This window comes from Carcharodon carcharias, chromosome 10 (genome assembly GCF_017639515.1).
Source record: "Carcharodon carcharias isolate sCarCar2 chromosome 10, sCarCar2.pri, whole genome shotgun sequence".
Lineage (NCBI taxonomy): Eukaryota > Metazoa > Chordata > Chondrichthyes > Lamniformes > Lamnidae > Carcharodon > Carcharodon carcharias.
This window is the reverse complement of record NC_054476.1, coordinates 95,699,653-95,721,416: the sequence shown is the minus strand read 5'-3', so window position 1 is coordinate 95,721,416 and position 21,764 is coordinate 95,699,653. Positions and strand designations below refer to the sequence as shown.

Genomic DNA, 21,764 nt, shown 5'->3' with positions numbered 1-21,764 from the left:
ATCCATTAGGCACTGACAAACATGAGAAATTAAAAGTTAAGGCATTCAGGGATGAGTTCTGTAAGCCAGACATTTTTCCAGAAATATTGTTTGCCTGGGGACCCAACACCTCATCCACTGATTATTCCTGCAAAACAGGGATGTAGGGTTCTATTCCACACATCCAGCCTGCTTTCTCTCCTTCCCTTGCTTGGCCTCTGCATTGAGTGACTGCTCATCGCCCTGGCCTCTCTACACCTAACACCTCGATCATACATGATTATAATTGTCTTGTATTCTTCACCACTCTTCCCCCTTTCCTATCAGATTTAACAAATCCAATTATTATTGAAATGATGAATCTAACCTTTACACCTTGAAGTTCAATGGCATTACCATCACTGAATCCCCAAATATCAACATCCTGGGTGTTACCATTGACCAAAAACTGAACTGGACTAGCCATGTAAATACTATGGCTACAAGAGCAGGTCAGAGGCTAGGAATCCAGTGGTGAGTAACCTACCTCCTGACTCCCCAAAGCCTGCCCACCATCTACAAGACAAAAGTCAGGACTGTGATGGAATACTATCCACTAACCTGGATGAGTGCAGTTCCCTGCACAATACTCAAGGGGCTTGACACTATCCAGGGCAAAGCAGCCCACTTGATTGGCACCACATCAACAAAGATTCACTCTCTCCACCACCGACGACCAGTAGCAGCAGTGTGTACCATCTACAAGATGCACTGCAGGAATTCACCAAGGCTTCTTAGGCAGCACCTTCCAAACCCACTATCACCTAGAAGGACAAGGACATCAGACACATGGGAACACCACCACCTGGAGGTTCCCCTTCAAGTCACTCACTATCCTGACTTGGAAATATGTTGCCGTTCCTTCACTGTCATTAGGTCAAAATCCTGGAACTCCCTCCATAACAGAACTGTGGGTGTACCTACACCACATGGACTGCATTGTTTCAAGAAGGCAGCTTACCACCACCTTCTCAAGGGCAATTAGGGATGGACAAAAAATGCTGGCCCAGCCAGCGATACTCACATCTCGTAAATGAATTTAAGAAAGGACGTAGCTGAGACACTGGATTGTCTAAAAATTGATAAAGAGGAACTATTTGAAAGGCTGTACTTAAAGTTGATAAATCATTGGGGCCAGATGAGATGCATCCAAGGATACTGAGGGAAGTGAGGGTGAAAATTGCAGAGATACTGGCTAGAATCTTCCAATACTCCTCAAATAGAGGGATGGTGCCAGAGGACCAGAGAATTGCAAATGTTATGTCCCTGTTCAGAAAAGGGTGTAAGGATAAACCAGCAACTCCAGGCCACTCAGTTTAACCTTGATGGTGGGAAAGCTTTTAGAAATGATAATCTAGGACAAAATTAACAAAAGAGAACCTGGACAAGTGTGGTTTCATTAAGGAAAGACAGCATGGATTTATTAAGGGAAATCGTGTTTAACTAACCTGATTGAGTTTTTTGATGAGGTGAGGGATGTTGGTCCAAATCTCTACACACACACACACACATGCACACACGCACAATAATTGCCCAGGAAGCGTAAACTTCCAATGGGCTGATTTTTGCTGCTTGGGACCCTCCATGAAAGTCACCAGTTATGCTGGACTTACCCAGATACTTACCCAGGAAGTGTTACCCTGCTTAGTACCTGGTCTAACTCAGTGATTAACCAGTGTAACAGAACTGAGCACCACAACCCAACCCCCACAATCACCCGCCCCCAATTTATTCCCTTCCACCAACAAACCCTGATCCCAACTGAACTGACCTGACTACCTCCTGACCCAAGCTGACTACCTCCGAGCCAATCCAACTACACCCCCTGACCTGGTCCCAACCCAACTAGCCCCTGAACCAACTCAACACCCCCTTCGACTTGACGACCTCCCTGACCCGACCCAACTACCCATCCAACATAATTTTGCCCACCACCCCCACACCCGACCCGACCTGGCTATCCTCCCAAGCCGACTAACCACCAGTCTGAAGACCCACTCAATCACCCGCTGACTCACCCATTCACTCACTCATCCACATACCCATTCACTGAAAGACTTGAGATCTTTAAAATATCACCCCAATTTGACAGCAAATACTGTAACAATGGGGTGTGCCCTCTCTGTCCATCTTCTATGCTTGCCGGACTTGCCCAGGGAGAGCCCATTTCAGCTGCAGGCAGGGTCAGAGTTCCTGGCTGAAAATACACAATATAGTTAGAGTACAGAAAAGTGTGTGGGCAGCGGCAATGTGCCCAGCATTGCCGCTGACAGGTAGAACTGGGCTATAGGTGCTGATGGTAACATGCTTGATGTGGTGTACATAGGCTTCTGAAAGTCAAAATATGCCAGCAAAGCTAAGGCCAATGGAATAAAAGGGACAGTGTTAGCATTAATAGAAAGCTAGCTGAGTGACAGGAAACACAATCTATGGTGGATAGTTGTTTTTTGAATTGAATGGTATATTATATATCTTTTTTTTCTTCATCTATAATAATGACTTAGACATGCTTGTGCAGGGCACAATTTTAAAAATTGCAGAAAACTGGGCTTAAGTCTGTGTTCTGCATTAGGACTCTGTGCAAGTCCTTCCATACACATATGTACTGTAATTGCCTGGGAAGTTTAAACTTCCAGAGGGCTGATTTCCACAGCCCAGGGCCCTCCATGAAAGTTGACACAAAAATTGCACAAAACCTGGAAGCATTGTGAACTGTGAGCAGGATAAAGATATATTTCAGGAGGACAGATTGATGGAATGGGTTGATAAGTGGCAAATGAAATTTAATGTGGAGAAGTGTGAAATGATTCATTTTGGTTGGAAGAACACGGAGAAACAATATAAAATAAAGGATGTAATTATAAAGGGGGTGCAGGAGCAAAGGGACCTGGGTGTATTTGTGCACAAATTTTTGAAGGTGGCAAGTTAATCTGAGAAAGCGATTAATAAAGTATATGGTATTCCAGGCTTTATAAAGAGGAACATAGAGTACATGAGCAAGGAGGTTATGATAATCCTGTATAAAACACTGGTTTGGCCCAAACAGAAGCAATCATTGTGTCCACTTCTGGGCTCTGCATTTTAGAAAAGATCTGAAGGCAGAAAGGTACAGAAAGAAATTAACAAATGATACCAGGGTTGATGAAATTCAGTTAGGGGAATAAATTGGAGCATCTGGGATTGTTTTCCTTGGAGAAGAGAAGGTGAAGGGGAGAATTGAGAGCAGTATTCAACATCATGAGGAGTCTGGACAGAGTAGATAGGGGAAAACTTAACCTATTGATGGAATGTTAGAGAACCGGAGAACTCAGATATAGACCAATGGCAGGGTAACCAGTGGTAACATGAGGATGGAACTTTTTACACAGCTGGTGGTGAGGGTCTGGAATCTACTGCCTGAGATATTGGTGTATCAAGATCAATCCTGAGAGTGTGTGGATCAGGATCAATCCTGAAAGTGTGGTGATCAGGATCAATCATGAGAGTGTGTTGATCAGGATCAGTTATGAGAGTGTGTGGGATCAGGATCAATCCTGAGAGTGTGTTGATCAGGATCAGTTCTGAGAGTGTGTGGGATCAGTATCAATCATGAGAGTATGTTGATCAGGATCAGTCCTGTGAGTGTGTGGGATCAGGATCAATCCTGAGTGTCTGTGGATCAGGAACATTCCGGAGAGTGTGTTGATCAGGAACAATCCTGAGAGTTTGTTGATCAGGATCAATCCTGAGAGTCTGTGGATCTGGACCAATACTGAGAGTGTGTGGATCAGGTTCAATCCTGAGAGTGAGTGGATCAGGGTCAATCCTGAGAGTGTGTGAATCAGGATCAATCCTGAGATTGTGTGGGTCAGGGCCAATCCTGAGATTGTGTGGATCAGGATCAGCCAGGAGAGTGTGTTGATCAGGTTCAATCCTGAGAGGGTGTGGGTCAGGATCAATCCTGAAAGTATGGTGATCAGGATCAATCCTGAGAGTGTGTGGAATTAGGATCAATCCGGAGAGTGTGTGGAGCAGGATCAACCAGGAGAGCATGTTGATCAGGTTCAATCCTGAGAGTCTGTGGTTCTGGATCAATACTGAGAGTGTGTGGATCAGGTTCAATCCTGAGAGTGTGTGGGTTAGGATCAATCCTGAGAGTGAGTGGAGCAGGATCAATCCTGAGAGTGAGTGGATGAGGGTGAATCCTGAGGGTGTGTGAATAAGGATCAATCTTGAGAGCGTGTGGATCAGGATCAATCATGCAAGTGTGGTGATCAGGATCAATCACGAGAGTGTGATGAGCAGGATAAATCCTGAGGGTGTGTGGGATCAGGATCAATCCTGACAGTGTGTAGATCAGGATCAATCCTGAGAGAGTGCAGGTCAAGATCAATCCTGAGACTGTGGGAGATCAGTGTCAATTCTGAGAGTGTGTGGATCAGGATCAATCCTGTGAGTATGTGGATCAGGATCAATCCTGAGAGTGTGGTGGATCAGGACCAATCCTGAGAATGTGTGGATCTGGATCAATACTGAGTGTGTGCATCAAGATCAATCCTGACAACGTTTGTGGATCATGTACAATCCTGACACTGTGGGAAATCATGATCAACCCTGTAAATGTGTGGATTGGGATCAGCCCTAAAAGTGTGTGGATCGGGATCAATCCTAAGAGTGTATGGATTACGATCAATCCTGACAAAGTTAGTGGATCAGGATCATTCCTGACACTGTTGGAGATTAGGATCAATCGTGTGAGTGTGTGGATCAGGATCAGCCCTGAGAGTGCGTGGATCAGTATCAAATCTGAGAGTGCGTGGATCGGAATCAGCCCTGAGAATGCGTGGATCAGGATCAGTTCTGACAGTATGTGGATCAGGATCAATCCTGACAACGTTTGTGGATCAGGAACAATCCTGACACTGTGAGAAATCACGATCAATCCTGTGGGAAATCAGGGTCAATCCTGCGAGTGAGGTGATCAGGATCAATTCTGAAAGTGTCGCAGATCAGGATCGATCCTGAGATTGTGTGTATCTGGATCAATCCTGACACTGTGGGAAATCACGATCAATCCTGTAAGTGTGTGGATCGGGATCAGCCCTGAAAATGTGTGGATCAGGATCAATCCTGAAAGTGTGTGGATCATAATCAATCCTAAGAGTGTGTGGATCAGGATCAATCCTGCGAGTATCTGGATCAGGATCAATCCTGACAATGTGGATCAGGATCAATCCTGAGAGTGTGTGGATCAGGATCAATCCTGAGAGTGTGGTGGATCAGGATCAAACCTGAGAGTGTGGGGATGTGGATCAATACTGAGAGTGTGTGGATCAGGATCAATCCTGAAAAAGTTTGTGGATCATGTACAATTCTGAAACTGTGGGAATTCACGATCAATCCTGTAAATTTGTTTATTGGGATCAGCCCTAAAAGTGTGTGGATTAGAATCAATCCTAAGAGTGTATGGATTAGGATCAATCCTGACAAAGTTTGTGGATCATGTACAATCCTGAAACTGTGGGAAATCACGATCAATCCTGTAAATTTGTTAATTGGGATCAGCCCTAAAAGTGTGTGGATTAGAATCAATCCTAAGAGTGTATGGATTAGGATCAATCCTGACAAAGTTTGTGGATCAGGATCGATCCTGACACTGTTGGAGATCAGGATCAATCCTGTGAGAGTGTGGATCAGGATCAGCCCTGAGAGTGCGTGGATCAGTAGCAAATCTGAGAGTGTGTGGATCGGAATCAGCCCTGTGAGTGCGTGGCTCATGATCAGTTCTGACAGTATGTGGATCAGGATCAATCCTGACAATGTTTGTGGATCAGGAACAATCCTGACACTGTGAGAAATCATGATCAATCCTGTAAGTGTGTGGATCAGGATCAGCCCTGAAAATGTGTGGATCAGGATCAATCGTGAAAGTTTGTGGATCATGATCAACCCTGAGAGTGTGTGGATCAGGATCAATCCTGAGATAGTGTGTATCCGAATCAATGCGGAGAGTGTGGGGGATCAGTGTCAATCCTGAGAGTGTGTGCATCAGGGTCAATCCTGGGAGTGTGTGGATCAGCGTGAATCTTGAGAGTGTGTGGATCAGGGTCAATCCTGAGAGTGTGTGAATCAGGATCAATCCTGCGAGTGAGGTGATCAGGATCAATCCTGAAAGTGTCGCGGATCAGGATCGATCCTGAGAGTGTGTGTTTCTGGATCAATCCTGAGACTGTGGGAAATCAGGGTAAATTCTGAGAGTGTGTGGATCAGGAACAATCCTGACAATAGGGGAAATCACGATCAATCATGTAAGTGTGTGGATCGGGATCAGCCCTGAAAATATGTGGATCAGGATCAATCCTGAAAGTTTGTGGAACATGATCAATCCTGAGAGTGTGTGGATCAGGATCAATCCTGAGAGTATCTGGATCACGATCAATCCTGACAATGTTTGTGGATCAGGATCAATCCTGAGAGTGTGGGGACCAAGGACAAATATGATGTCTTGGGAATCAGGATCAGTCAAAGTGTATGGATCAGGATCAATCCTGAGAGTGTGTGTTTCAGGGTCAATCCTGAGAGTGTGTGAATCAGGATCAATCCTAAGATTGTGTGTATCAGGATCAAACCTGACAGTCTGTGTGGATCAGGATCAATCCTTAGAGTGTGGTGGATCAGGATCTATCCTGATAATGTGTGGATCTGGATCAATACTGAGAGTGTGTGCATCAGGATCAATCCTGACAACTTTGTGGATCATGTACAATCCTGACACTGTGGGAACTCATGATCAATCCTGTACATGTGTGGATTGGGATCAATCCTGACACTGTTGGAGATCGGGATCAATCCTGTGAGTGTGTGGATCAGGATCAGCCCTGAGAGTGCGTGGATCAGTATCAAATCTGAGAGTGCATGGATCGGAATCAGCCCTGAGAGTGCATGGATCAGGATCAGTTCTGACAGTATGTGGAACGGAATAAGACCTGAGAGTGCGTGGATCAGGATCAGTTCTGACAGTTTGTGGATCAGGATCAATGTTGAGAATGTGTAGATCAGGATCAATCCTGAGAGTGTCTGGATCAGGATCAAACCTGAGAGTGCGGGGGATCAGGATCGATCCTGATAGTGTGTGGATCTGGATAAATCTTGAGAGTGTGTGGATCATGATCAATTCTGAGAGTGTGTGGATCGGGATCAATCCTGAGATTTCGTGGATCATGATCAATACTGACAATGTTTTGGATCAGGATCAATCCTGAGAGTGTGTGCATCATGATCAATACTGAGTGTGTGTGGATCAGTGTTAATCCTGAGAGTGTGGGGGACCAAGGACAAATATGAGGGCTTGGTAATCAGGATCAGTCTTCCGAGTGTATGGATCAGGATCAATGCTGAGAGTGTGTGTTTCAGGGTCAATCCTGAGAGTGTGGGGGATCTGTGTCAATCCTTAGAGTGTGTGCAGCAGGGTAAATAATGAGAATGTGTGGATCAGGATCAGCCCTGAGGGTGGGTGGATCGGGATCAGCTTTGAGAGTGTGTGGATCGGGGTCAATCCTGAGAGTGTGTTGATCAGGATCAATCCTGTGAGTGTGTTGATCAGGCTCAATCCTGAGAGTATGTGGATCAGGATAAGCCCTGGGAGAGCATGGATCAGGATCAAACCTGGGAGTGTGTGGATCAGGTAAAATCCTGACAGTATGTGGATCAGGATCAATCCTGAGAATGTGTGGATCAGATCAATCCTGAGAGTGCGTTGGATCAGGATCAAACCTGAGAGTGTGGGGATGTGGATCAATACTGAGAGAGTGTGGATCAGGATCAATCCTTAGAGTGTGTGCAGCAGGGTAAATGATGAGAATGAGTGGATTTGTATCAGCCCTGAGAGTGGATGTATCAGGATCAATCATGACAGTATGTGGATCAGGATCAAACCTAAGTGTGTGGATCAGGACCAATCCTGTGAGTGTGTGGATCAGGATCAAACCTGAATGTGTGGGGGACCAGGGACAATAATGAGGGCATGAGGATCAGGATCAATCCTGACAGTGTGGGAGATCATGATCAGTCCTTAGAGTGTGTGCATCAAGATCAATCCTGAGAGTGTGTGTTTCAGGATCAATCCTGAGAGTGTGTGAATCAGGATCAATCCTGAGACTGTGTGTATCAGAATCAATCCTGAGAATTTGGGGAACAGTGTCAATCCTTCTAGTGTGTGCAGCAGGGTAAATGATGAGAATGTGTGGATCAGGATCAGCCCTGAGAGTGGGTGGATCAGGATCAACCTTGAGAGCGTGTGGATCAGGATCAATCGCGACAGTATGTGGATCAGGATGAATTGTGAACGTGTGTGGATCAGGATCAATCCTGAGAGTTTGTGGATCAGGATCAAACCTGAGAGTGTGGGGGACCAGGGACAATCATGAGAGCGTGAGGATCAGGATCAATCCTGAGAGTTTAGGGGATCATTATCAATCCTGAGAGTGTGTGCACCAGCTTCAATCCTGAGAGTGTGTGGATCAGGGTGAATCTTGAGAGTGTGTGGAAAGGGTCAATCCTGAGAGTGTGTGAATCAGGATCAATCTTGCGAGTGAGGTGATCAGGATCATGATCAATCCTGTAAGTGTGTGGATCGGGATCAGCCCTCAAAATGTGTGATCAGGATCGATCCTGAAAGTGTGTGGATCATGATTTATCCTGAGAGTGTGTGGATCAAGATCAATCCTGGGAGTATCTGGATCAGGATCAATCCTGACAATGTTTGTGGACAAGGATCAATCCTGAGAGTGTTTGGATCAGTATCAATCCTGAGAGTGTGTGTAGCAGGATCAATCCTGAGAGTGTGTGCATCATGATCAATACTGAGAGTTTGTGGATCAGGGTCAATGCTGAGAGTATGGGGGACCAGCGACAATCATGAGAGTGTGAGGATTAGGATCAATCCTGAGAGTTTGGGGGATCATGATCAATCCTGAGAGTGAGTGCATCAGGTTCAATACTGAGAGTGTCTGGATCAGGGTGAATCTTGAGAGTGTGTGGATCAGGGTCAATCCTGAAAGTGTCGGGGAATCAGGATCAATCTTGCGAGTGAGGTGATCAGGATCAATCCTGAGTGCGTCGGGGATCAGGATCGATCCTGAGAGTATGTGTATCTGGATCAATCCTGAGAGAGTGCAGTTCAAGATCAATCCTGAGACTGTGGGAAATCAGGGTCAATTCTGTGAGTGTGTTGATCAGGAACAATCCTGACATTGTGGGAAATCATGATCAATCCTGTAAGTGTGTGGATCAGGATCAGACCTGAAAATGTGTGATCAGGATCAATCTTGAAAGTGTGTGGATCAGGATCAATCCTGGGAGTATCTGCATCATGATCAATCCTGACAATGTTAGTGGATAAGGATCAATCCTGAGAGTGTTTGGACCAGTATCAATCCTGAGAGTGTGTGCAGCAGGATCAATCCTGAGAGTATGTGCATCATGTTCAATACTGAGAGTGTGTGGATCAGGGTCAATCCTGAGAGGGGGGGACCAAGGACAAATATGAGGGCTTGGGAATCAGGATCCGTCTTCAGAGTGTATGGATCAGGATCAATCCTGAGAGTGTGTGTTTCAGGGTCAGTCCTGAGAGTGTGTGAATCAGGATCAATCCTGAGATTGTGTGTAACAGAATCAATCCTGAGAGTGTGGTGAATCAATATCAACCCATAGAGTGTGTGCAGCAGGGTAAATGATGAGAATGTGTGGATCAGGATCAACCCTGAGAGTGATTGGATCAGGATAAACCTTGAGAGTGCGTGTATCAGGATCAATCGTGACAGTATGTGGATCAGGATCAAACCTGAGAGTGTGTGGATCAGGATCAATCCTGAGAGTTTATGGATCAGGATCAAACCTGAGAGTGTCGGGGACCAGGGACAATCATGAGAGCATGAGGATCAGGATCAATCCTGACAATGTTTGTGGATAAGGATCAATCCTGAGAATGTTTGGATCAGTATCAATCCTGAGAGTGTGTGTTTCAGGGTCAATCCTGAGAGTGTGTGCATCATGATCAATATTGAGAGTGTGTGGATCAGGGTCAATCCTGAGAATTTGGGGGACCAAGGACAAATATGTGGGCTTGGGAATCAGGATCAGTCTTCAGAGTGTATGGATCAGAATCAGTCCTGAGAGTGTGGGGGAACAGTGTCAATTTTTAGAGTGTATGCAGCAGGGTAAATAATGAGAATTTGTGGATGAGGATCAGATCTGAGAGTGGGTGGATAAGGATCAACCTTGAGAGTCTGTGGATCAGGATCAATCATGACAGTATGTGGATCAGGATCAATCCTAAGAGTGTGTGGATCAAGATCACTCCTCTGAGTGTGTGGATCAGGATCAATCCTGAGATGATGGGGGACCTGGGACAATCATGAAGGCGTGAGGATCAGTTCAATCCTCAGAGTGTGGGGGATCATGATCAATCCTGAGAGTGTGTGCATCAGTGTCAATCATGAGAGTGTATGGATCAGGGTGAATCTTGAGAGTGTGTGGATCAGGGTCAATCCTGAGAGTGTGTGGATCAGGATCAATCCTGAGAGTTTGTGCATGAGGATCAATCCTGAGAGTGTGTGGATCAGGATCAATCCTCAGAGTCTATGGATTAGGATCAATCCTGACAAGGGTTGTGGATCAGGATCAATGCTGACACTTTTGGAGATCAGGATCAATCCTGTGAGTGTGTGGATCAGGATCAGACCTGAGAGTGCATGGATCAGGATCAGTTCTGACAGTATGTGGATCAGGATCAATCCTGACAACGTTTGTGGATGAGGAACAATCTTGACACTGTGGGAAATCATGATCAATCCTGTAAGTGTGTGGATCAGGTTCAGCCCTGAAAATGTGTGGATCAGGATCAATCGTGAAAGTGTGTGGATCATGATCAATCCTGAAAGTGTGTGGATCAGGATCAATCCTGAGAGTATTTGGATCAGGATCAATCCTGACAAAGATTGTGGATCAGGACCAATCCTAAGAGTGTGTGGATCAGTATCAATCCTGAGAGTGTGGTGGATCAGGATCAATCCTGAGAGTGTGTGCTACATGATCAATACTGAGAGTGTATGGATCAGGGTCAATCCTGAGAGTGTGGTTGACCAAGGACAAATATGAGGGCTTGGGAATCAGGATCAGTCTTCAGAGTTTATGGATCAGGATCAATCCTGAGAGTGTGTGTTTCAGGGTCAATCTTGAGAGTGTGTGAATCAGGATCAATCCTGAGATTGCGTGTATTAGAATCAATCCTGAGAGTGTGCGGGATCAGTGTCAATCCTTAGAGTGTGTACAGCAGGGTAAATGATGAGAATGTGTGGATCAGGATCAGCCCTGAGAGTGGTTGTATCAGGATCAACCTTGAGAGTGCGTGTATCAGGATCAATCGTGCCAGTATGTGGATTGGGATCAATCCTAAGAGGGTGTGGATCAGGATCAATCCTGAGAGTGTGGATCAGGATCAATGCTGAGAGTGTGGGGGACCAGGGACAATCATGGGGGCATCAGGATCAGGATCAATCCTGAGAGTGTGGGGGATCATGATCAATCCTGAGAGTGTGTGCATCAGTGTCAATCCTGAGAGTGTGTGGATCAGGGTGAATCTTGAGATTGTGTGAATCAGGATCAGTCCTGTGAGTGAGGTTATCAGTATCAATCCTGAGAGTGTCGGGGATCAGGATCGATCCTAAGAGTGTGTGTATCTGGATCAATGCTGAGAGAGTGCAGGTCAAGATCAATCCTGAGACTGTGGGAAATCAGTGTCAATTCTGCGAGTGTGTGGATCAGGAACAATCCTGACACTGTGGGAAATCACAATCAATCCTATATGTGTGTGGATCGGGATCAGCCCTGAAAATGTGTGGATCAGGATCAATCCTGAAAGTGTGTGGATCAGTATCAATCCTGGGAGAATCTGGATCAGGATCAATCCTAACAATGTTTGTGGATAACGATCAATCCTGAGAGTGTGGATGACCAAGGACAAATATGAGGGCTTGGGAATCACGATCAGTCTTCAGAGTGTATGGATCAGGATCAATCCTGAGATTGTGTGTATTAGAATCAATCCTGAGTGTGTGCGGGATCAGCGTCAATCCTTAGAGTGTGTACAGCAGGGTAAATGATGAGAATGTGTGGATCAGGATCAGCCCTGAGAGTGCGTGGATCAGGATCAACCTTGAGAGTCCGTGTATCAGGCTCAATCGTGCCAGTATGTGGATCGGGATCAATCTTAAGAGTGTGTGGATCAGGATCAATCCTGAGAGTGTGTGGATCAGGATCAATGCTGAGAGTGTGGGGGACCAGGGATAATCATGGGGGCATCAGGAACAGGATCAATCCTGAGAGTGTGGGGGATCATGATCAATCCTGAGAGTGTGTGCATCAGTGTCAATCCTGAGAGTGTGTGGATCAGGGTGAATCTTGAGAGTATGTGAATCAGGATCAATCCTGTGAGTGAGGTGATCAGTATCAATCCTGAGAGTGTTGGGGATCAGGATCGATCCTGAGAGTGTGTGTATCTGGATCAATGCTGAGAGAGTGCAGGTCAAGATCAATCCTGAGACTGTGAGAAATCAGTGTCAATTCTGCGAGTGTGTGGATCAGGAACAATCCTGACACTGTGGGAAATCACAATCAATCCTGTAAGTGTGTGGATCAGGATCAGCCCTGAAAATGTGTGGATCAGGATCAATCCTGAAAGTGTGTGGATCATGATCAATCCTGAGAGTGTGTGGATCATGATCCATCCTGGGAGTATCTGGATCAGGATCAGTCCTAACAATGTTAGTGGATAAGGATCAATCCTGAGAGTGTGTGGATCAGTGTCAATCCTGAGAGTGTGTGTAGCAGGATCAATTCTGAGAGTGTGTGAGTCATGATCAATACTGAGAATGTGTGGATCAGGGTCAATCCTGAGAGTGTGGGGGACCAAAGACAAGTATGAGGGCTTGGGAATCAGGATCAGTCTTCAGAGTATATAGATCAGAATCAATCCTGAGAATGTATGTTTTAGGGTCAATCCTGTGAGTGTGGGGGATCAGTGTCAATCCTTAGAGTGTGTGCAGCAGGGTAAATTATGAGAATTTGTGGATGAGGATCAGCCATGAGAGTGGGTGGATCAGGATCAACCTTGAGAGTGTGCGGATCAGGATCAATCATGACAGTATATGGATCAGGATCAATCCTGAGATTGTGGTGTACCAGGGACAATCATGAGGGTGCGAGGATCAGGTTCAAGCCACAGAGTGTGGGGGATCATGATCAATCCTGAGAGTATGTGCATCAGTGTCAATCCTGAGAGTGTGTGGATCAGGGTGAATCTTGAGGGTGTGTGCATCAGTGTCAATCCTGAGAGTGTCGGGGATCAGGATCAATCCTGAGAGTGTGTGTATCTGGATCAATCCTGAGAGTTTGTGGATCAGGGTCAATCCTGACAGTGTGTGACCAAGGAAAAATATGGGGTCTTGGGAATCAGGATCAGTCTTCAGAGTGTATGGATCAGGAACAATCCTGAGAGTGTCTGTTTCTGGGTCAATCCTGAGAGTGTGTGAATCAGGATCAATCGTGAGATTGTGGGGGATCAGTGTCAATCCTTAGAGTGTGTTCAGCAAGGTAAATGATGAGAATGTGTGGATCAGGATCATCCATGAGATTGCGTGTATAAGGATCAATCATGACAGGATGTGGATCAGGATGCTGAAAGTGCGTGGATCATGATCAATCCTGAGAGTGTGTGGATCAGTATCAATCCTGAGAGTGTGTGTTTCAGGGTCAATCCTGAGATTGTGTGCATCATGATCAATATTGAGTGTGTGTGGATCAGGGTCAATCCTGAGAGTGTGGGGGACCAAGGACAAATATGAGGGCTTGAGAATCACGTTCTGTCTTCAGAGTGTATGGATCAGGGTCAATCCTGAGAGTGTGTGTTTCAGGGTCAATCCTGAGAGTGTGTGAATCAGGATCAATCCTGAGATTGTGTGTATCAGAATCAATCCTGTGAGTGTGGGGGATCAGTGTCAATCCTTAGAGTGTGTGCAGCAGGGTAAATGATGAGAATTTGAGGATGAGGATCAGCCCTGAGAGTGGGTGGATAAGGATCAACCTTGAGAGTGTGTGGATCAGGATCAATCATGACAATATGTGGATCAGGATCAATCCGAAGAGTGTGTGGATCAGGATTACTCCTCTAAGTGTGTGGATCAGGATCAATCCTGAGATTGTGGTGGACCAGGGACAACCATGAGGATGCAAGGATCAGATTCAAGCCTCAGAGTGTGGGGGATCATGATCAATCCTGAGTTTGTGTTTATCAGAGTCAATCCTGAGAGTGTGGGGGATCAGTGTCAATCCTTAGAGTGTGTGCAGCAGGGTAAATGATGATAATGTGTGGATCAAGATCAGCCCTGAGAGAGGTTGGATCAGGATCAGACTTGAGAGTGTGTGGATCAGGATCAATCATGTTAGTATGTGGATCAGGACCAATCCTGAGAGTGTGTGGATCAGCAGAAGCCCTGGGAGAGCATGGATCAGGATCAAACCTGAGATTGCATGGATCAGGTTAAATCCTGACAGTAAGTGGATCAGGATCAATCCTGAGAATGTGTGGGTCAGGGTTAATCCTGACAACGTTTGTGGATCAGGAACAATCCTGACACTTTGGGAAATCACGATCAATCCTGTAAATGTTTGGATCGTGATCAGCTCTGAAATTGTGTGGATCAGGATCAATCCTAAGAGTGTATGGATTTGAATCAATCCTAAGAGTTTATGGATTAGGATCAATCCTGACAAAGTTTGTGGATCAGGATCATTCCTGACACTGTTGAAGATCAGGATCAATCGTGTGAGTGTGTGGATCAGGATCAGCCCTGAGAGTGCGTGGAACAGTATCAAATCTGAGAGTGCGTGGATCGGAATCAGCGCTGAGAGTGTGTGGATCAGGATCGATATGGCATTATGTGGATCCGGATCAATCCTGACAACGTTTGTGTATTAGGAAGAATCCTGACAATCTGGGAAATCACGATCAATCCTGTAAGTGTGTGGATCGGGATCAGCCTTGAAAATTTGCGGATCAGGATCAATCGTAAACGAGTGTGGATCATGATCAATCCTGAGAGTGTGTGTATCAGGATCAATCCTGAGAGTGTGCGCATCATGATTAATATTGAGAGTGTGTGGATCAGGGTCAATTCTGAGAGTGTGTGTTTCAGGGTCAATCCTGGGTGAGTGTGTGAATCAGGATCAATCCTGGAAGTGAGGTGATCAGGATCAATCATGAGAGTGTCGTGGATCAGGATCGATCCTGAGAGTGTGTGTACCTGGATCAATCCTGAGAGAGTGCAGGTCAAGGTCAATCCTGAGACTGGGAAATCAGAGTCAATTCAGGGATTGTGTGGATCAGGAACAATCCTGACACTGTGGGAAATCACGATCAATCCTGTAAGTGTGTGGATCAGGATCAGCCCAGAATATGTGTGGATCATGATCAATCCTGAAAGTGTGTGGATCATGATCAATCCTGAGAGTATGTGGATCAGGATCAATCCTGAGAGTATCTGCATCATGATAAATCCTGACAATGTTTGTGGATCAGGATCAATCCTGAGCATGTGTGGATCAGGATCAATCCTGAGCATGTTGGATCAGGATCAATCCTGAGAGTCTGTGCATCATGATCAATGCTGAGAATGTGTGGATCAGGGTCAATACTGAGAGTGTGAGGGATCAAGGACAAATATGAGGAGTTGAGAATCAGGATCAGCCTTCAGAGTTTATGGATCAGGATCAATCCTGAGAGTGTGTGTTTCAGGGTCAATCCTGAGAGTGTGTGAATCAGGATCAACCCTGAGATTGTGTGCATCAGGATCAATCCTAAGAGTGTGCGGGATCAGTGTCAATCCTTAGAGTGTGTGCAGCAGGGTAAATGATGAGAATGTGTGGATCAGGAACAGCTCTGAGAGTGTGTGGATCATGATCAAACCTGACTGTCTGTGTGTATCAGGATCAATCCTAAGAGTGTGGGGGATCATGATCAATCCTGAGAGTGTGTGGATCAGGATCAATCCTGACAACGTTTGTGGATCAGTAACAATCCTGACACTGTGGGAAATCGTGATCAATCCTGTAAATGTTTGGATCATGATCAGCCCAGAAATTGTGTGGATCATGATCAATCCTAAGAATGTATGCATTAGAATCCATCCTAAGAGTGTATGGATTAGGATCAATCATGACAAAGTTTGTGGATCAGGATCATTCCTGACACTGTTGGAGATTAGGATCAGTCGTGTGAGTGTGTGGATCAGGATCAGCCCTGAGAGTGCGTGGAACAGTATCAAATCTGAGAGTGCGTGGATTGGAATCAGCCTTGAGAGTGCATGGATCAGGATCGGTCTGGAAGTATGTGGATCAGGATCAATCCTGACAATGTTTGTGTATTAGGAACAATCCTGACACTGTGGGAAATCACGATCAATCCTGTAAGTGTGTGGATCAGGATCAGCCCAGGAAATGTGTGGATCAGGATCAATCCTGAAAGTTTGTGGATCATGATCAATCCTGAGAGTGTGTGGATCAGGATCAATCCTGAGAGTATGTGCATCAGGATAAATCCTGACAATGTTTGTGGATCAGGATCAATCCTGAGCATGTGTGGATCAGGATCAATCCTGAGCATGTTGGATCAGGATCAATCCTGAGAGTCTGTGCATCATGATCAATGCTGAGAATGTGTGGATCAGGGTCAATACTGAGAGTGTGGGGGATCAAGGACAAATATGAGGAGTTGAGAATCAGGATCAGCCTTCAGAGTTTATGGATCAGGATCAATCCTGAGAGTGTGTGTTTCAGGGTCAATCCTGAGAGTGTGTGAATCAGGATCAATCCTGAGAGTGTGCGGGATCAGTGTCAATCCTTAGAGTGTGTGCAGCTGGGTAAATGATGAGAATGTGTGGATCAGGAACAGCTCTGAGAGTGTGTGGATCATGATCAAACCTGACTGTCTGTGTGTATCAGGATCAATCCTAAGAGTGTGGGGGATCATGATCAATCCTGAGAGTGTGTAGATCTGGATCAATACTGAGAGTGTGTGGATCAGGATCAATCCTGACAACGTTTGTGGATCAGGAACAATCCTGACACTGTGGGAAATCGTGATCAATCCTGTAAATGTTTGGATCGTGATCAGCCCTGAAATTGTGTGGATCAGGATCAATCCTAAGAATGTATGCATTAGAATCCATCCTAAGAGTGTATGGATTAGGATCAATCATGACAAAGTTTGTGGATCAGGATCATTCCTGACACTGTTGGAGATTACGATCAATCGTGTGAGTGTGTGGTTCAGGATCAGCCCTGAGAGTGCGTGGAACAGTATCAAATCTGAGAGTGCATGGATCGGAATCAGCCTTGAGAGTGCGTGGATCAGCATCGCTCTGGAAGTATGTGGATCAGAATCAATCCTGACAACGTTTGTGTATTAGGAACAATCCTGACAATCTGAGAAATCACGATCAATCCTGTAATTGTGTGGATCAGGATCAGCTGTGAAAACGTGCGGATCAGGATCCATCGTGAAAGTATGTGGATCATGATCAATCCTGAGAGTGTGTGTATCAGGATCAATCGTGATAGTGTGTGCATCATGATCAATACTGAGAGTGTGTGGATCAGGGTCAATTCTGAGAGTGTGGAGGATAAGGACAAATATGAGGGCTTGGGAATCAGGATCAGTCTTCAGAGTGTATGGATCAGGATCAATCCTGAGAGTGTGTGTTTCAGTGTCAATCCTGAGAGTATGTGAATCAGGATCAAACCTGCGAATGAGGTGATCAGGATCAATCATGAGAGTGTCGCGGATCAGGATCGATCCTGAGAGTGTGTGTATCTGGATCAATCCTGAGATAGAGCAGGTCAAGGTCAATCCTGAGACTGGGAAATCAGGGTCAATTGTGAGAGTGTGTGGATCAGGAAGAATCCTGACACTGTGGGAAATCACGATCAATCCTGTAAGTGTGTGGATCGGGATCAGCCCAGAAAATATGTGGATCAGGATCAATCCTGAAAGTTTGTGGATCATGATCAATCCTGAGAGTGTGTGGATTAGGATCAATCCTGAGAGTATCTGGGTCAGGATTAATCCTGACAATGTTTGTGGATCAGGATTAATCCTGAGAGTGTGTGGATCAGAATCAAATCTGACAATCTGTGAGGATCAGAATCAATCCTGAGAGTGTGGAGGATCAGGATTGATCCTGAGAGTTTGTGGATCTGGATCAAAATTGAGAGTGTGTGGATCAGGATCAATCCTGACAATGTTTGTGGATCATGTACAATCCTGACACTTTGGGAAATCACAATTAATCCTGTAAGTGTGTTGATCGGTATCAGCCCTGAAAATGTGTGGATCAGGATCAATCCTAAGAGTGTATGGATCAGGATCAATCCTGACAATGTTTGTGGATCAGGATCAATCCTGAATGTGTGTGGATCAGGTTCAATCCTAAGAGTGTAAGGATTAGGATAATTCCTGACAAGATTTGTGGATCAAAATCAATGATGACACTGTTGGAGGTCAGGATCAATCCTGTGAGTGTGTGGATCAGGATCAGCCCTGAGAGTGCACAGATCAGTATCAAACCGGAGAGCGCATATATCGGAATCAGCCCTGAGAGTGCGTGGATCGGGATCAGTTCTGACAGTATCTGGATCAGGATCAATCTGGACAACATTTGTGGAACATGTACAGTCCTGTAAGTGTGAGGATCGGGATCAGCCCTGCATGTGTGTGGATCAGGATCAATCCTGAAAGTGTGTGGATCAGGATCAATCCTAAGACTGTATGGATTAGGATCAATCCTGACAATGTTGGAGATCAGGATCAATCCTGTGAATGTGTGGATTAGGATCAGCCCTGAGAGTGCATGGATCAGTATCAAACCTGAGAGTGCCTTGATCGGAATCAGCGCTGAGAGTGCGTGAATCAGCGTCAGTTCTGACAGCATGTGGATCAGGATCAATCCTGACAACGTTTGTGGATCAGGAACAATCCTGATTTTTTGTAAATTGCAATCAATCCTGTAAGTGTGTGGATCAGGATGATTCGTGAAAGTGTGTTGATCATGAGCAATCCTGAGAGTGTGTGGATCAGGATCAATCCTGAGTGTATCTGGATCAGGATCAAACCTGACAATGTTGGAGGATCAGTATCAAACCTGAGAGTGTGTGGATCAGTATCAATCCTGAGAGTGTGTGTATCAGGATCAGTCCTGAGAGTGTGTGCATCATAATCAATACTGAGAGTGTGTGGATCAGGGTCAATCCTGAGAGTGTGGGGGACAAAGGACAAATATGAGGGTTTGGGAATCAGGATCAGTCTTCAGAGTGTATGGCTCAGGATCTATCCTGAGAGTGTGTGTTTCAGGATCAATCCTGAGAGTGAGTGAATCAGGATCAATCCTGAGATTGTGTGTATCAGAATCAATTCTGAGAGTGTGGGGGATCAGTTTCAATCCTTAGAGTGTGTGCAGCAGGGTAATTGATGAGAATGAGTGGATTTGTATCAGCCCTGAAAGTGGGTGTATCAGGATCAAGCATGACAGTATGTGGATCAGGATCAATCCTAAGTGTGTGGATCAGGATCAATCCTGTGAGTGTGTGGATCAGGATCAAACCTGAGTGTGTGGGGGACCAGGGACAATAATGAGGGCATGAGGATCAGGATCAATCCTGAGAGTGCGGGGGATCATCATCAATCATTAGAGTGTGTGCATCAGGGTCAATCCTGAGAGTGGGAGGATCAGGGTGAATCTTGAGAGTGTGTGGATCAGGGTCAATCAAGAGAGTGTGTGAATCAGGATCAATCCTGCGAGTGAGGTGATCAGGATCAATCCTGAGAGTGTTGGGGATCAGGATCGATCCTGAGAGTGTGTGTATCTAGATCAATCATGAGACAGTGCAGATCAAGGTCAATCCTGAGACTGGGAAATCAGGGCCAATTCTGAGAGTGTGTGGATCAGGAACAATACTGACACTTTGGGAAATCACGATCAATCCTGTAAGTGTGTGGATCGGGGTCAGCCCTGAAAATGTGTGGATCAGGATAAATTCTGAAAGTGTTTTGATCATGATCAATCCTGAGAGTGTGTGGATCAGGATCAATCCTGAGAGTATCTGGGTCAGGATCAATCCTGACAATGTTTGTGGATCAGGATCAATCCTGAGAGTGTGTGTAGCAGTATCAATCCTGAGAGTGTGTGCATCATGATCAATACTGAGAGTGTGTGGATCAGGGTCAATCCTGAGAGTGTGGGGACCAAGGACAAATATGAGGGCTTGGGAATCAGGATCAATCTTCAGAGTGTATGGATCAGGATCAATCCTGAGAGTATGTGTTTCAGGGTCAATCCTGAGAGTGTGTGAATCAGGATAAATCCTAAGATTGTGTGTATCAGAATCAATCCTGAGAATTTGGGGGAACAGTGTCAATCCTTCTAGTGTGTGCACAGGGTAAATGATGAGAATGTGTGGATCAGGATCAGCCCTGAGAGTGGGTGGATCAGGATCAATCGTGACAGTATGTGGATCAGGATCAATCCTAAGGGTGTGTGGATCAGGATCAGTCCTCTGAGTATGTGGTTCAGGATCAATCCTGAGAGTGTGTGCATCAGTGTCAATCCTGAGAGTGTGTGGATCAGGGTGAATCTTGAGAGTGTGTGGATCAGGGTCAGTCCTGAGAGTGTGCAAGTCAGGATCAATCCTGAGAGTGAGGTGATCAGGATCAATCCTGAGAGTGTCAGGGATCAGGATTGATCCTGAGTGTGTGTGTATCCAGATCAATCCTGAGAGAGTGCAGGTCAAGATCAATCCTGAGAGTGTGGCAAATCAGGGACAATTCTGAGAGTGTGTGGACCAGGATCAATCCTGTGAGTGTGTGGATCAGGATCAATCCTGAGAGTGTGTGAATTGGGATAAGCCCTGAGAATGCATGGATGAGGATCAACTCTGGGTGTGCATGGATCAGGAAAAGTCCTGACACTATGTGGATCAAGATCAATCCTGAGAGTGTGTGGATCAGGATCAATCCTGAGAGTGTGTGGATCAGGGTGAATCTTGAGAGTGTGTGGATCAGGGTCAGTCCTGAGAGTGTGCAAGTCAGGATCAATCCTGAGAGTGAGGTGATCAGGATCAATCCTGAGAGTGTCAGGGATCAGGATTGATCCTGAGTGTGTGTGTATCCAGATCAATCCTGAGAGAGTGCAGGTCAAGATCAATCCTGAGAGTGTGGCAAATCAGGGACAATTCTGAGAGTGTGTGGACCAGGATCAATCCTGTGAGTGTGTGGATCAGGATCAATCCTGAGAGTGTGTGAATTGGGATAAGCCCTGAGAATGCATGGATGAGGATCAACTCTGGGTGTGCATGGATCAGGAAAAGTCCTGACACTATGTGGATCAAGATCAATCCTGAGAGTGTGTGGATCAGGATCAATCCTGAGACTGTGGGGGAGCAGTGTCAATCCTTAGAGTGTGTGCAGCAGGGTAAATGATGAGAATGTGTGGATCAGGATCAGCCCTGCAAGTGTGTGGATCATGATCAAACCTGACTGTCTGTGTGTATCAGGATCAATCCTAAGAGTGTGGGGGATCATGATCAATCCTGAGAGTGTGTGGATCTGGATCAATACTGAGAGTGTGTGGATCAGGATCAATCCTGACAACGTTTGTGGA

At 45.6% G+C, this 21,764-nt stretch overlaps 1 protein-coding gene across 1 annotated transcript in view; it reads left to right on the top strand.

The window, feature by feature from the left end:
• Positions 1-21,764, top strand: part of si:ch211-236l14.4 (SITS-binding protein) — a 1,411,255-nt gene that overhangs the window by 246,986 nt on the left and 1,142,505 nt on the right. The window lies entirely within an intron of this gene.